A 15,963-nucleotide genomic window follows, 5' to 3' on the forward strand; every position below is an offset into this window, starting at 1 on the left:
CAACTCTCGCCGCCCGAAGTCAATTCTGACATCAGAGAGGATGTTCTGGGCCAGCCAATCGCTGCCTGGCTGGCCCGGAACGTCCTCTCCGACGTTAGAATTGATGTTGGGCGGCGAGAGTTGGTCAGCCCCGCAGGGAAGAGAAGCAGGGAGAGAGGACTTGGCACCGGCCTGTTCCCGATGGCCAGTGGCAGCCTTACCCCTACGGCGGTGGCAGCAGCATGTTTCCCAATGGTGGTGGCATCGGGGAAGGGAAGGGAGAAAGAAAGAAAGGGGGGAGACAGGGAGCCAGAAAGAAAGAAAGGGGGGGACAGGGAGCCAGAAAGAAAAGAAAGGGGGCAGGGTGAAACAAAGAAAGAAAGAAAAAAATGGGGCATGGGGAGAGAGAGAAAGACAGACAGAGAAAGAAAGGGGGGCATGGAGAGAGAAAGAAAGAAGGGGGCAGGGTGAAAGAAAGAAAGAAATGGGGCATGGAGAGAGAGAGAAAGACAGACAGAGAAAGAAAGGGGGCACGGAGAGAGAAAGAAGGGGGCAGGGTGAAAGAAAGAAAGAAATGGGGCATGGAGAGAGGGAGAGAAAGACAAACATATAGAAAGAAAGGGGTCATGGGAGAGAGAAAAAGAAAGAAGGGGCAGGGTGAAAGAAAGAAATGGGGCACGGAGATACAGAGACAGACGTAAAGAAAGAAGGGGGCAGGGTGAAACAAAGAAAAAGTTGGGGGAGGGAATGAGGTCTGGAGGAAAGGAAACATATAGGAGGCTGAAAGAAGGGAAAAAATATTGGATGCACAGTCAGAAGAATAAAGTGCAACCAGAGACTGATGAAATTACCAAACAAAGGTAGGAAAAATGATTTTATTTTCAATTTAGTGATCAAAATGTGTCCGTTTTGAGAATTTATATATGCTGTCTATATTTTGCACTATGGCCCCCTTTTACTAAACCGCAATAGCGGTTTTTAGCGCAGGGAACCTATGAGCGTCGAGAGCAGCGTGGGGCATTCAGCGCAGCTCCCTGCGCTAAAAAACGCTATCACAGTTTAGTAAAAAGGGAGGGGGTATATTTGTCTATTTTTGAATAGTTGTTACTGAGGTGACAATGCATATCATCATCTGCCTTGACCTCTTTGAAAACCCGCGTAATATAAATGATAATTAACATTTTCTCTGCGTACAGTGTGCTTTGTGTTTTTAAAATTTTATTGTTGGTAGATCATTTTGACTTGGCCACGAAGGTAAGGGGGAGAGAGGGAGGGAGGGAGGGAGGGGAGCTGCTGAAAGACATCCAGTAATCCTTGCAGGCTTGACTGCAAAAGGAGGCAAGCCAACGGGCGCTGCAACTGATCGGACCGAGGCAGGCAGGGAGAAGGTTCCGAACAGAGCAGAGGAGAAGGAGGACTAGGAGGCAGGAGGCAGAGAGAGGCGCTTGCAGCGCAGAGCACGAGGGGACTTGCTGGGGTCGCGACGTGAGTAGCTCCGCCCACCCCACGACGTAAGCAAACAGCGACCGGGCTCCTCCATTAAAGGAGGCAAGCCAACGGGCGCTGCAACTGATCGGACCGAGGCAGGCAGGGAGAAGGTTCCGAACAGAGCAGAGGAGAAGGAGGACTAGAAGGCAGGAGGCAGAGAGAGGCGCTTGCAGCGCAGAGCACGAGGGGACTTGCTGGGGTCGCGGCGTGAGTAGCTCCGCCCACCCCACGACGTAAGCAAACAGCGACCGGGCTCCTCCATTAAAGGAGGCAAGCCAACGGGCGCTGCAACTGATCGGACCGAGGCAGGCAGGGAGAAGGTTCCGAACAGAGCAGAGGAGAAGGAGGACTAGGAGGCAGGAGGCAGAGAGAGGCGCTTGCAGCGCAGAGCACGAGGGGACTTGCTGGGGTCGCGGCGTGAGTAGCTCCGCCCACCCCACGACGTAAGCAAACAGCGACCGGGCTCCTCCATTAAAGGAGGCAAGCCAACGGGCGCTGCAACTGATCGAACCGAGGCAGGCAGGGAGAAGGTTCCGAACAGAGCAGAGGAGAAGGAGGACTAGGAGGCAGGAGGCAGAGAGAGGCGCTTGCAGCGCAGAGCACGAGGGGACTTGCTGGGGTCGCGGCGTGAGTAGCTCCGCACACCCCACGACGTAAGCAAACAGCGACCGGGCTCCTCCATTAAAGGAGGCAAGCCAACGGCGCGCAGCCGTTCGGCGCGCGGCGAAGGCGAGCGGCAAAGGCGCTCGCCTTAGCGAGAGCGCCTTTGCGAGGAGCCTCAACAGGAGCCAAATCTAGGGAAACAAGACACTGCAGGACATCTAGCTTAAGCTCATCCTAGCTTAAGCTCAATCTTACATTCACACATCCTGCTGCTTAGATTTCTCTGACCCACTAACTTTCAAACGCTACTCTTCAGACACCCTCTCATACTATCCCTTCTGACACCTTTTTCATTCACTACCCTTCAGACGCGCTAACCAACATACTCTCATACTATCTCTCTTTCTCTTTTATTCCCTCTCATATACTCTCCCTCATTTTTCATCTCTCATCTTCTCGTTAACAGGCAGACCACATATATTTCCAAGTATGGCAGGGCGAACAAGAAGCGTGAAGCCTACAAGCAAGATCGGCACTCCCTGCACTCAGTGCAGACCGAGACCATCCCACTGCAGTACATTACGACCTCTACTCAGACAGAAGAGGTCGGCCAGCAAGACGACAACATCATACAGGAACTAAAGAGCCTCAGGGAGGAGGTGAAACGCCTGAGAGGCATCAGAGAGGATGAGGCTTACATCGATGGAATAGTGCAGGAGCTGTCCCTTACAACCGAACACACCTGTGGCAGATCCCTTGTTGAGACACCAGGGCCGTCGACGCTGGAACCAACAGTTGGAATCCAGGAGATGGCTGGAGACACTGACTCCTGGCAGTTAGTGACCTCCTCCACAGGTAAACGTAGGAGGCCCCCCCCATCTACAAACTCTTCACCTTCCTATTCTTTCTCTCACCAGGGCAACTCCACATCGACTCCACAACTTAATCTGAAGAACAGATTTCACGTACTGCAAGAAGAGACTGCCGATGTGAAGCAGGACCAGGTTCAACACGCGTCATCATCCCCAGGGACAGCAGATCGACCCCCCCAAAAGAAGCGGAGAGTAATAACCATTGGGGACTCCATGCTGAGAGGCACCGAGGGACCAGTATGCAGGCCAGATATACAGTCGAGGGAGATCTGCTGTCTGCCTGGAGCCAAAATACGTGATGTGACCGCCTGCCTTGACAGACTTCTTAGGCCCCAGGACCACTTCCCCATGCTGCTCATCCACGTTGGAACGAATGACACAGCCAAGAACAGCGTGGAGGACATAGCCAGAGACTTCAGAGATCTGGGGAAGAGGCTGAAGCGGACAGATGCACAGGTAGTATTCTCTTCAATTCTTCCTGTTAGGGGCAAGGGAAGAGAGAGGGACGAACGTATCCTGAAGACGAATGAGTGGCTACAACGGTGGTGCCGGGAAATGAACTTCGGATTCCTGAACCATGGAGAGACGCTGCAGGGACTCCAGGGACCAGACGGACTACACCTGACCAGCAGAGGTAAGAATGTCTTCGGACATCGTCTAGCCCGCCTACTTCGAAGGGCTTTAAACTAGGTAAGTTGGGGGAGGGTACCCACTTATATACAGGAGCAGTAAGTAACAACCCGGATGTGATGATCCAAAACTCCGCTTCTAGGTACGAGGTAAGTACCCTCACTGCTAAAGATTCGCTAGGAGACTCTTTGACACAGAGGAGTAGCTCTCTACATGGGTTTAGCAAACACAAACAGTGGAGAGCTATGTATGTTAACGCACACAGTTTAGGGAATAAATTTCTAGAACTGGAAACAGAAATAGTGGATGCAGACCTGGACGTGGTGGCAATATCCGAAACATGGTTCACAGACTCTCATGGGTGGGATATAACTATTCCAGGGTACAACCTGCTTCGCAAAGACAGAGAGGGTAAGTTAGGAGGGGGGGTTGCACTTTACATCAAAGAAAACATCAAAACAACCAGGATCACCGATGTCAAGTACACCGGGGAATCCATCTGGGTAAACCTGGCCAGAGGCAGAGAAAAATGTTTATACCTTGGGGTGGTATACAGACCTCCAAGACAATCGGAGGACAAGGACGCAGAATTAATTGAAGACATTGAGAATATCACTTTAAGGGGGGACGCTGTTCTGTTAGGGGACTTCAACATGCCTGATGTAGACTGGAATACACTCTCAGCAACAACTTGTGGGAGCAGGAGGATATTATCGTCCATGAAGGGAGTACGGCTTAAACAAATGATACATGAGCCCACTAGGGCCCAGGCCATCCTAGATCTAGTACTTACAAACGGAGAAAGCGTCTCGGAGGTCTCGGTGGGAGAAACGCTAGCCTCCAGTGACCATAACATGGTATGGTTCAACCTTAGGAAGGGCTTCCCTAAATCACAAACAAAAACGAGGGTACTCAAATTCCGGGGCGCAGACTTCACACGCATGGGAGATTTCGTCCAGCAAACGCTACAGGATCAGGAGGAAACTGATAATGTGGAAGCTATGTGGTCAATTCTGAAACTGACCCTACATGAGGCAACTGTCCGTTACATAAAATCGGTAAATAAACAACAAAGAAACAAGAAACCTCAATGGTTCACGGATGAAATCTCGTATCTCATCAAGGAGAAAAAAAGAGCATTTCTTTCATACAAACGTACGGGGAAAGGAGAAGCTAACAGTGAATACAGGGCCAGGTCTGCAGAGGTCAAAACAGCAGTTAGGGAGGCCAAACTACGAGTGGAAGAAAATCTAGCAAAGAACATTAAAAAAGGGGACAAATTCTTCTTCAGGTATATTAATGATAGGAAAAAGAACACCAGCGGAATAGTACGCCTTAGAACCCCGGATGGGAATTACGCAGAAGCAGACTCTGACAAAGCCAAACTACTGAATGAATACTTCTGCTCAGTCTTTACCTGCGAGGCACCTGGACACGGACCTCAGCTGGTATCAAATTCAAGCGTGGAAGACCCATTTCAGAACTTTGAGTTCACACCGGCTGACGTTTACAGCGAACTGGCAAGGCTCAAGGTGAACAAAGCCATGGGACCAGACAAAGTGCACCCAAGAGTGCTCAGAGAGCTGTGTGGAGTCCTGGCAGAGCCATTAGCCATGCTCTTCAATCTTTCCCTAAGGACGGGGAGAGTCCCACTAGACTGGAAAACAGCTAATGTCGTTCCTCTGCACAAAAAGGGTTGCAGAGCAGAGGCTGCGAATTACAGACCGGTGAGTCTCACATCAATAGTGTGTAAACTCATGGAAACACTACTTAAACGCAAGTTAGACATGATCTTGGAGGATGGGAATCTGAGGGATCCCAATCAACATGGATTCACTAGGGGTAGGTCATGTCAATCTAATCTCATCGGCTTCTTTGATTGGGTAACAACGAAGCTGGACTCCGGGGAGTCTCTGGACATAGTATACTTGGATTTTAGTAAAGCTTTTGACAGTGTCCCACACCGCAGGCTTTTAAGCAAGATGAAATCAATGGGGATAGGTGAGACACTAACTACTTGGGTCAAAGATTGGCTGAGTGGTAGACTTCAAAGAGTGGTGGTCAATGGCACCGTCTCTGAAACATCGGAAGTGACCAGCGGAGTCCCGCAGGGCTCAGTCCTGGGTCCACTCCTTTTTAACATATTCATAGGGGACTTGACACGAGGGCTTCAGGGTAAAGTAACATTATTCGCCGATGATGCCAAAATATGCAATATAGTAAGGGAAAATGATTTGCAGGATTGTATGACGCAGGACCTGCTTACATTGGAGAACTGGTCCTCAACATGGCAGCTGGGCTTCAACGCCAAGAAATGTAAGGTCATGCACCTCGGTAGCAGGAATCCATGCAAAACCTACACCTTAAATGGAGAAATGTTGACCAGGACGATAGTTGAGCGAGACTTGGGAGTGATCATCAGTGCAGACATGAAGGTTGCAAATCAGGTGGAAAAAGCATCATCCAAGGCAAGACAAATGATGGGATGTATCAATAGAAGTTTCGTAAGCAGGAAACCTGAGGTCATATTGCCACTGTACAGAACCATGGTAAGACCTCACCTGGAGTACTGTGTGCAGTTCTGGAGGCCACATTACCGCAAAGATGTGCTTAGAGTCGAGTCGGTTCAGCGGATGGCCACTAGGAATATTTCGGGGCTCAAGGGTCTCTCGTATGAGGAGAGACTGAACAAACTGCAGCTCTACACTCTGGAGGAACGCAGGGAGAGGGGAGACATGATTGAAACGTTTAAATACATCACTGGTCGTGTCGAGGTAGAAGATGACATCTTTCTACTCAGGGGACCCTCGGCCACAAGAGGGCATCCGCTCAAACTCAGAGGAGGGAAATTTAGGGGTGACATTAGGAAGTATTTCTTCACGGAAAGAGTGATAGGGCACTGGAATAAGCTTCCGGAGCAGGTGGCCAAGGCCAACAGCGTGCTTGACTTTAAGAATAAATGGGACATCTACGTGGGATCCCTACAGAGGCCTAGCAAGACACTCAGACTTGATAGGGCGGGTCAGTAGAGTGGGCAGACTTGGTGGGCTATAGCCCTTTTCTGCCGTCACCTTTCTATGTTTCTATGTTTCTATGACTGTGCAGGGAATTATTTTTGTAAAATCACGTTTTGTTACGTGACTGGCATTATTTAGACTTTAATTTCTATGAATGAATTGAATGAAAATGATATAAAATTATTTGCTTGTTTTTATGTGCGTGTGCTGAAGGAAAGTGGAGAGAGAATGGGCTGAGGACGCTGAAGGGAAATGGGGAAGAGAGAGTGGGGAGAAGACGCTGATTTATAAATTGACAATTGTACAGAATATTGTTTCTTTTTATACTTTAATATAATAAGTTCAATATAAAACAATTCAAGGCTGGTGTGGATGGAATCAGGTGGTTTGTGGGGATGGGGACCGAGTTTACGGGGATTAGTCCAGTAAAATGGTATTTTCTTATTTCTCATTATTTGTTTTATTTTTATTTGTTAATTTGTAAAGTGGTGATTGTTATGTATCAGTGTTTTCAAATTTACATTTACTGTCTTTATATTTTGCACAGTATTAAAGGACATGTATTACTGTTTTTGTGGTGTTGTGGTGTTGCATTGTATGCAGAGTCTGGTTTCTTGGCAGTTCAGTTTAACTTTTGTCTACATATTTCTATTTTTAGTTTGTGATTATTCCATATTGGGCGAGGGAGTATCTGTCTGTGTGCATGAAAGGGACATGGCTTTCTGATAGCATCGACTGTAATTGATTGTGCAGGACCTGGCTTGTTTAGTTTTACAATGTATGTGTTGGTGTTCTAGTGCTCACTGCAGTGATTAAGTCATTAAGATGCTGCCTTTTCCTAGGTACACTCTTGTTGTGCGATATGTGGATTGTTACTAAAAATCATATTTTTCATATAGATGGGAGTGTGTCAAAAAATGATGGGCCCCGGGTGTCACATATGCTAGGTACGCCACTGATCTGGCTACATATTTTGTCCTTGGGGCAATGAAGAGTTAAGTCCCAGGGAGCTGCAGTGGGAATCAAACTCCAGTTCTCCAGGTTCTCAGGCAGCTGCACTAGGTCACTCCAGCCCATCTCTAGAATGAAACAATACAGAAAAAACTTACTAAGATGAACTGTTTTCATTTATTTTCATACACAACAGTTCAATGATTTCCACAAGGTGTCCATCCTCTACAATATTAGAGAATTCACTTTCAGCATAAAATTTGCCCTGTTTGAAAGGGTTCATTTTGAACATTTAGTCCATCTCTACTGGAAACAAAATGATTTTGCTTCTCTCCAAGTGCATGGTGTTCCTTTCGGAGAGCTTAAAGATAGATAACTGCCTGCATTGTTTCCCATGGAACTTCTTGGTCCCTGGAAACATCCAGAGCATATCTACTGTAACACTTTATTAGCCAGAATAAAATATATCCAAGATTGCACATTGATATAAACCATCGTTTATATCTGCTTCCTTTTACAAACACAGTTAAACACATGCTTTTTGCATAGACTGTAAAAGGCCTGACTGTTCAACTGATTATTTCTGGAAATGATTATATTCATAAAGCCACCATTAAAGCATCGATGCATCATCAATGGTTCATTTTATGAAGGTAAAAGTTTTCTGTTGGAGGAAAATTTGACTAGTCTTTCACTCTAACACTTCTCTTCATTAAACATAAGCATGAGGGCAATTTCAGATAAACTGTTTGCCTTGCAGTTATTTGTTTGGCCACATCAAGAGTTCAACAGGATAGGGACAGATTATAATTATGAACAGAACACCTTGCTTTAAGCACTGTTCTACCTACTGTACAAGCTATATAGACCAGGAATTCATGTCAAACATTTTTTCTTACAGAGGTCGTAATCTCTGGTTGCAAACTGAAAGTACAGTTTATTTTGTCCTCTGTAGTAGAAGTATTTCAGCCCCTACAAAAGCTCCTTATTTCATTGAAATGAAATCAGCTTTTTGCTCCTCAGAGCTTAAATGTTAGAAAAAATTTAATGTTCATCAATTAAGAAAGTTGGCGACTTGCAAGAGGGTGTGAGTGAAAAAAAAGAAGTGTTGTATTTGACATTAGGCTGAATCCAGAAAACCCCTCTTCTTCAGCCTCTGGTGTTAAAGAAGGCCATGAAATTCTTCTCTTCTTTCTCTCTTAGCAAGCGTCTATAATCTTCAATTGTAGTACTAGTAACTCAATGGGTGGTGCAGTGGCATAGTAAGAGGGGATGGGGGAGGCAGTTCACCCCGGGTGCCGATATGTTGGGGGTGTCAGCTCCTGTACTCCCCTCTTTCCCCACCCTCACCTCAATTACCAGGTGAGTGTGCCACTTCCCTTCCCTCGGACCTCTTTAACATTTGCAGCATGAGCAGTGACCCCAACCTGCTACTCGCACCAGCATCGGCTCTTCCTCTGATGTCACTTCCTGGACCCATGCCTAGGAAGTGACATCACTTGAAGAGCTGATGCTGGCAGTCTGGGGTTGCTGCTTGTGTCATAAATATTAAAAGAGATACAGGGGAAGGGAAAGGGCGCGCACATGGCAGGAGGGGCAGGGAAGGAGTAGATGAGGTTAGGGGCGGAGAGGAGGGCGGGGAAAGGCACCACTGCCCTGGGCACCTCTCACTCTCACTATGCCACTCGATGCCTACGATTGATTTATTCTTTTTCTATTTTTTAATATTTCACTCCCGCAATCGATCCCTACCTTTTATATCCTATTTGTTTTTACCTTTTATGTTTCCTTTTCTCCATAAATTGTAGTTCTTCCTATTTCCTCGTGTTCCACCTCCCTTCCCAAGTCAAGTGTGTCTGGTTTGTTTGGGTCATGTTCATTATTTGTTGTTCGTTCCCCATTTATAATTTTTAATCTACAATGCTTCGAATTTTATGATTAGTGTTCAATCAAATTTTAATAAACTATGAAACATTAAGGGCCGGAAACACAAACTCACCGTGCATTTAGCGATTCTCGCTAAACCAATTTTTAAAAGTTTAGCAATGAAGTATTGCATCTATCGATGCACAAAATGGAAAATTGTGTTTTTTTCCTTGGTTTGTAGCAACCTCCGATAATCGTATGTAAATACAAATGAGCTAATCAGTATTAAAATTTGCACTCTGATCGATGCCCAGATGATACACAAAATGAAGCACCATTTTTTAATGCTCCGAAATCTCTGGCAAGTCTGGAAGTGCTGTTAGTGTTAAAAGAAGCATTGAACAATAGCTTTAAAAAAAAAAAGGGCATATCACGCACAATATCTGTCCCCATTAAAAATTTTAAAATACTCACCCCCACCCCGAATTTAAAAAAAAGATTGGCGGGAAGGAAACCACTCCTTCCTTCCTTCCTTGGCTACCTGGACTCCCCCATACCCCTGACCACCCCAACTTTAAAGAATAGCGGGAGGGATGACATTCTCTCCTGTCGCCAGGGCCCCTGCAAACCTACAAGACATCCTACCTTTAAATTAAAGAGCGACAGGAAGGGATTCCCACTTCCTCCTGACGCCAGGGCCCTTGCAAATCTCCAACACTCTCTGAACCCCCGACATCCCCCACAACCCCCTACTGTTAGATGACAATCCAGCAGGAGGGATACCCACTTCCTCATGCTGGGAAGCCTACTTCCCGGTGAATTCTGGGATGCCCTGGGCGGGGTCTTAGACTCTGACTGGCCTAGGTACCTAAAGCCCCTCTCATAGAAGACTTCCTATGAGTGTCAGAGCAGCATTGGAGCATTTAGTGTCCCGGGCTACAGTAGAAACCTCCATCACAGCTTAGTAAAAGGGAGGTAAGTTAGGTACCTATCTTTAGGCCCTTATTTATTTAGGCGCCTAACTTTAGGCACCTCTTATAGAATTTCCCCCTCAGGGTTTAAATCCTTTGGATTGAAAATAGGAGATAATTCTCAAAACAAATTGAGAATTTCGCTAAGAGACTCCAGGAGTTCATTAAAAAAAAATCTAGGGCAGAAGTTCATAATGTTACTTTCACTTCCATAATTTTCCTATTTTATATTTCTTGAATTCTACTGGAAGACAAAATTACTTTCCCAGAAGGAAATGGGGGCAAAACCCCATTATGACTTACCTGTTTGTGCTTATTACTAATCAAATATGAGTGTTTTATGCCACAGTAGAGGCTAATGTTTATAAAGGGCTAAAGGGAGGGGGAGAAGTATCTACTGAATTAGCTATATCAACAGTAAGGCTGGAATTAAATTATTCAACAGCTTATGATTTGAGAGAGTTGATTTTTTGACATTACTTGCTGTCTTAATTGGACCCCTGAGAATAGCAAAACACATCTAGCTTTTATTTTTCTGGAGGGATCTTTTCCACAATAACACTTTTCCACCTTGAAGCCTAGTTAAACTGTGTCAAGTCTGTCAGATCTCATTTCCTGACCTACTTATTATTGAGAAGCATACTGTTAAGACAGTCACAACAAAAGCACACGGGGAACAAGAGCTTTCAGAAATTAAGACTCAAAGAAGACTCGCATTCTGTTTACTAAGCAAAAGTCAAAAGTTTTTCATTTCAGAGTTTTGGTCTCTCTCAGCCTGCATTCTAGGATGGCTTTACATTTTAAATATTTTACTTTTTCCTGACAGAACTCAGTTTACCTGAATGACAAAGTTTAGGTTCAAACAATTTTTATTGATGCAAACACAGCAACTACAACACCAGCGCACCCCCAAGGTGCACAGTACAAATAATATTGCATCATATACAATAATAGAACAAGCATATACAATAAAAGAGTAACAAAAGTCAGATTCAGTACAATGTGCAATTGGTGATTAAACCTTAAGGGAGGGAAGGGATTTGGGATTTGGTTCCTGTCAACTTTTCACATTCAAATACAAGCACAAAAAATTATACTTGAACATAGAATCTAAGACAAAAAAAAAGAAAAAAACATATATATGGAGAAAACCTCCACCCAGTAAATTAAACACTTATTAAGGCCCAGATTCACTAAAGATAGTGACTCAATCACTGTTGGCCAATTCTCTGGCCGGTTTTCAAAGAGTGATTGATTCACTATCAAGTTTGCATGCAAATGATTTGCACAGAGGTGCAAATCATATGCATGCAAACTGAACAACTCAGTCACTCAGTGAGCGATTGAGTTGGTGCAGAGCCCTGACAGTAGTGACAGGAGAAGCAGCCTCCTGTCACTGCTGTCAGGGCTTCTGCTGGGTTTTTGTTTTTTTAAATTTATTTTTAATAGCACAGATATTTTGTGTGTATTACACTTGCAAAATATCTGCCCAATAAACAATAAAAAAGCCTCCCCCCGACAAAGCGCCCTCTCCCTCCCTCCATCCCCAACCCCCCACCCCCAAATGACAGGAGGGATGCCCACTGCCTACTACCACCAGATACTCCCCCCCGCATGAATATGGCAGGAGGGATGCCCACTCTCTCCTACCATTGCCCCCTCAAGCTGAACTGATATGGCAGGAGAGATGCCCACTCCCTCCTGCCATCGGGCTCCCCCCTGCAGTCGGGTCAGGCTCCCCCTGTCGCCCCCTCCCCGTATCTTTAAATCGGGAGCAGGAGGGGTGCTCTCTATGCAATGCGGTTCTTAGGCCCCTCCCTGGTGCATCATGTGATTCACAGGGAGGGGCCTAAGGCCTTGATTGGCTCAGGCGCCTCAGGCTCCTCCCTAAGGCCAATGGCCAATCAGGGACTTCCTTAGGCTCCTCCCTAAGGAAGTCCCTGATTGGCTCAGGCACCTCAGGCCCTTCCAAAGGGAGGAACCAAGGCGCCTGAGCCAATAATGGCCTTAGGCCCTTCCCCGTGCATCACATGATGCACCAGGGAGGGGCCTAAGGCCTGCATTGCTGACGGCGGATGAGCAGGAGCACCAACGGTGGGGAGGCCTGACATCAGGAGGGAGTGGGCATCCCTCCTGCCATATTCACGTGGGGGGTAGCATCAGGGGAAGCACGGGGGAGCATTGGGGGAAGCGTGTGGTGTTGCGGCAATTGTCGAGGAGGGCTTTGTAAAAGGAGGCCTTGGTGTAAATCCTCATGCAGAAATTAGGCATAGATCCCCTAAATTGATTTATTTTAAACTTTTTTATACCATTTACAAAAAAACTTAAATGGTTTACATCAATTAAAACATACATAAAATAAAAACGAACCGTGTTATAAAATCTACATAATTAAACAATTTCTTCTCTTCAAATGTCAACTAATAAATCACAAAATTACAATAACAAACCTGGTTAAGCAGATACGTTTCTTCAAATGCCGACTAATAAATCACAAAAATGCAGTAACAATCAGCTGAGTGTTTAACTGTTTCTTAAACTGAATCCGGTTTTCACACATCTCTAGGGCTGCCTGTGACCTCCTCTGCATAGTTCCTTTGCTGCGGTCCACCCAAGCGGAAACAGGAAGTTGCTTCAGAGGAGGGTAGACCGCAGCAGAAGAACAGTGCAGAGGAGGCCACCAGCAGTGCTAGAGAATCATTGCCACACCTGTGCCCTCCTTGTAGTTTTCAAGGTGAGGGGGCTTTGAAACTGGGTGGTGAACTGCAAGCCGCACAAGAGGTCCCCATGGGTCCTCATTGGCTTGCAGGTTTTGCAATGAAAAACATAATCCATTTAGTGATCAGCTGCTCAAGCAGAGCACCTTTTGGAACTTGTTTGTGATTGAAACAGGTATAGATAAAAACATGGGCATTTCTTCCCATTAAAAATCATTGTAGAATGTCTTTCTTTTGGGCTCTCCTTAATCCCACCCATAACATGTCCACAACACACTTCTTGCTATATGGCTGAACTGCAGTGTGAAACATCCAAATTCTGACTTTCCAAAATAGGGATTTGGAGGTTTTTAGTAGATGGATGGATTTTTAGGCAGTTTGATGTGCATCTGCTTTTGAAAATGAGCGCCAAAATGTCATATTCAGCTGATTTTTGTTAATGACTTGCAGCAGCATGAGATAGAAACATAGAAACATAGAAAATGACAGCAGAAAAGGGCTATAGCCCACCAAGATTGCCCATTCCAAATACCCGCCCCCCCCCCCCCCAAATTCACTCCCTTAGAGATCCCACGTGAGTATCCCATTTTCTCTTAAAATCTGACATGCTGCTGGCCTCAATCACCTGCAGTGGGAGTTTGTTCCAATGATCCACCACTCTTTCGGTGAAGAAGTACTTTCTGGAGTCGCTATGAAACTTCCCTCCCCTGATTTTCAGCGGATGCCCTCTAGTGGTCGAGGGTCCCATGAGGCAGAAGATGTCATCTTCCGACTCGATACGACCCGTGATGTACTTAAACGTTTCAATCATATCTCCCCTCTCTCTTCTTTCTTCAAGTGAGTATAGCCGCAATTTATTCAGTCTTTCTTCATACGTGAGATCCCTGAGCCCCAAGACTATCCTGGTGGCCATTCGCTGAACCGACTCGATTCTTAGCACATCCTTCTGGTAGTGTGGTTTCCAGAATTGAACACAATACTCCAAATGAGATATGTTGTCGACATTTCCCATATCAATGCATATGACAGTCTATCCCTATTAAATTCAGTAACTACAACTCTGACACAAAAGGGCTCATTTTCAAAAGAGAAAAACATTCAAAAAGTGGCACAAAGGGACAAATGGATGTTTTTCTTCCAAAACCCTTCCAATTCGGTATTTTCAAAACCTATTTTCTAGATGGATTTCTATGCTGTTCATCTGCATTTCATCTAGATCTCAAGAGGGCTTGTTGGAGGCTGGGTCTAGAGTGGGCTTGTTGGAGGCTGGGTCTAGAGTGGGCTTATGATTAGGACGTTTTTTCTAAAAGCACGCAAAGTGGAACCAGGACTTGGAACCAGGAGATAAAAATCTGCAATGCTTTATTGAAAATGATAAGAAAGTAAACACTGGAACCTTGACCCAACACGGGCCGTGTTTCAGCAAAGATTGCCTTCCTCAGTCAGTGCTCCTAGGAGGATTCACCCACCGGCTTCGTGTTTGGACATTTACATTAGAGAATGACACGGTGGCGGTTTACCCGCGGCCACCGCATTTTAGCCGCGGGTCACCGCCGAAAACGGGGAAGAAAAGTAGCAGTCGCTGCGGCGACGGGGACAAGGCCATTCACCGCCCGCGGGGTCTTGTCCCCGCAGTGAGGCATGAAGGATCGCGCGGTCCCCGCAGCTCACACCCGCCTGCCCAATCGATTCTAGTGTTTAGCCAGCTCTCTCCCTTCTCCTCACCTTAGTTTGTAGATTTTCTTTTTCGGCGACCCGCACGCTATCAGAGAGCCGCGCACCAGCTGCTGCTCAGTTTCGATCTTCTGCTCTGACGTAACCGGAAACAGGAAGTTGCAGCAGAGCAGAAGATTGAACACTGAGCAGCCGCGCGTGTGCGGCTCTTTGGGAAAGCGTGCAGGTCGCTGAAAAAGAAAGCCTGCAAATTAAGGTGAGGAGAAGGGAGAGAGCTGGCTAAACACTAGGATCGATTGGGCAGGCGGGTGGGGGCTGCGAGGACCGTGCGATCGCTAGTGTTCCCGGCTCAGACTGTAAGGAGGGAGTGAAAGGGAAAAGGATTCTGGGCCAAGGTGATGAAAACGGAAAGAAAAACCCACAGCAGGAAAGAAAGGGAAGGACAGGCAGGTGAGCCAGATGCTAGAAGCAGGGGGGGAGGAAGAAAGAGGGAAAAAAGCTAGATGGGGTTGAAAAGAAGAGACACACTGGTATGGAAGAGGAAGATAGGGGAAATCTGGACACAGGAAGGTAACAGAAAGAGGGGAATTTATGTGCATTGGGGCATAGGGACAGAGACAAAAAGGGGACATGCCATGTGGATGGAATATGGACACAGGGGGGGGGCAATGGCAGATACATAGGGGAGATATTAGAAAAGTATATAAAATCGTACCCGTTTGAGGCTTTTATGTATGCAGCAGTGACGGTGACGGGGCGGTGAATGGGATGGCAGTGGCGGTGAAGGGGCGGTGAAGAGGATGATGAGACGGGGACGGGGCGGTGACGGGGATGGTGAGACGGGGACGGGGCGGTGACGGGGATGGTGAGACGGGGACGGGGCGGTGACGGGGACCAATTTTTTCACCGTGTCATTCTCTAATTTACATCAATTCTCAATGGAACCTGCTGCTGCTTCAATATGGACCCCCGAGAAAGGAAATCCTTGCCGAAACACGGCCCATGTAGGCTCAAGGTTCCAGTGTTTACTTTATTATAATTTTCAATAAAGAATCACAGATTTTTATCTCCTGGCTCCAAGTCCTGGTTCATCTTTGTGTGTTTTGGGACACTCCTGCTGGGTTGTGGAATTCCAGTCCTTTGCCTCAGGCTTTGGGCTCGCTGTCGTTACTGTGCTCCCTCTCAGTGGCACTTG

Source organism: Geotrypetes seraphini, chromosome 4 (assembly GCF_902459505.1).
Source record: "Geotrypetes seraphini chromosome 4, aGeoSer1.1, whole genome shotgun sequence".
NCBI classification, from domain to species: domain Eukaryota; kingdom Metazoa; phylum Chordata; class Amphibia; order Gymnophiona; family Dermophiidae; genus Geotrypetes; species Geotrypetes seraphini.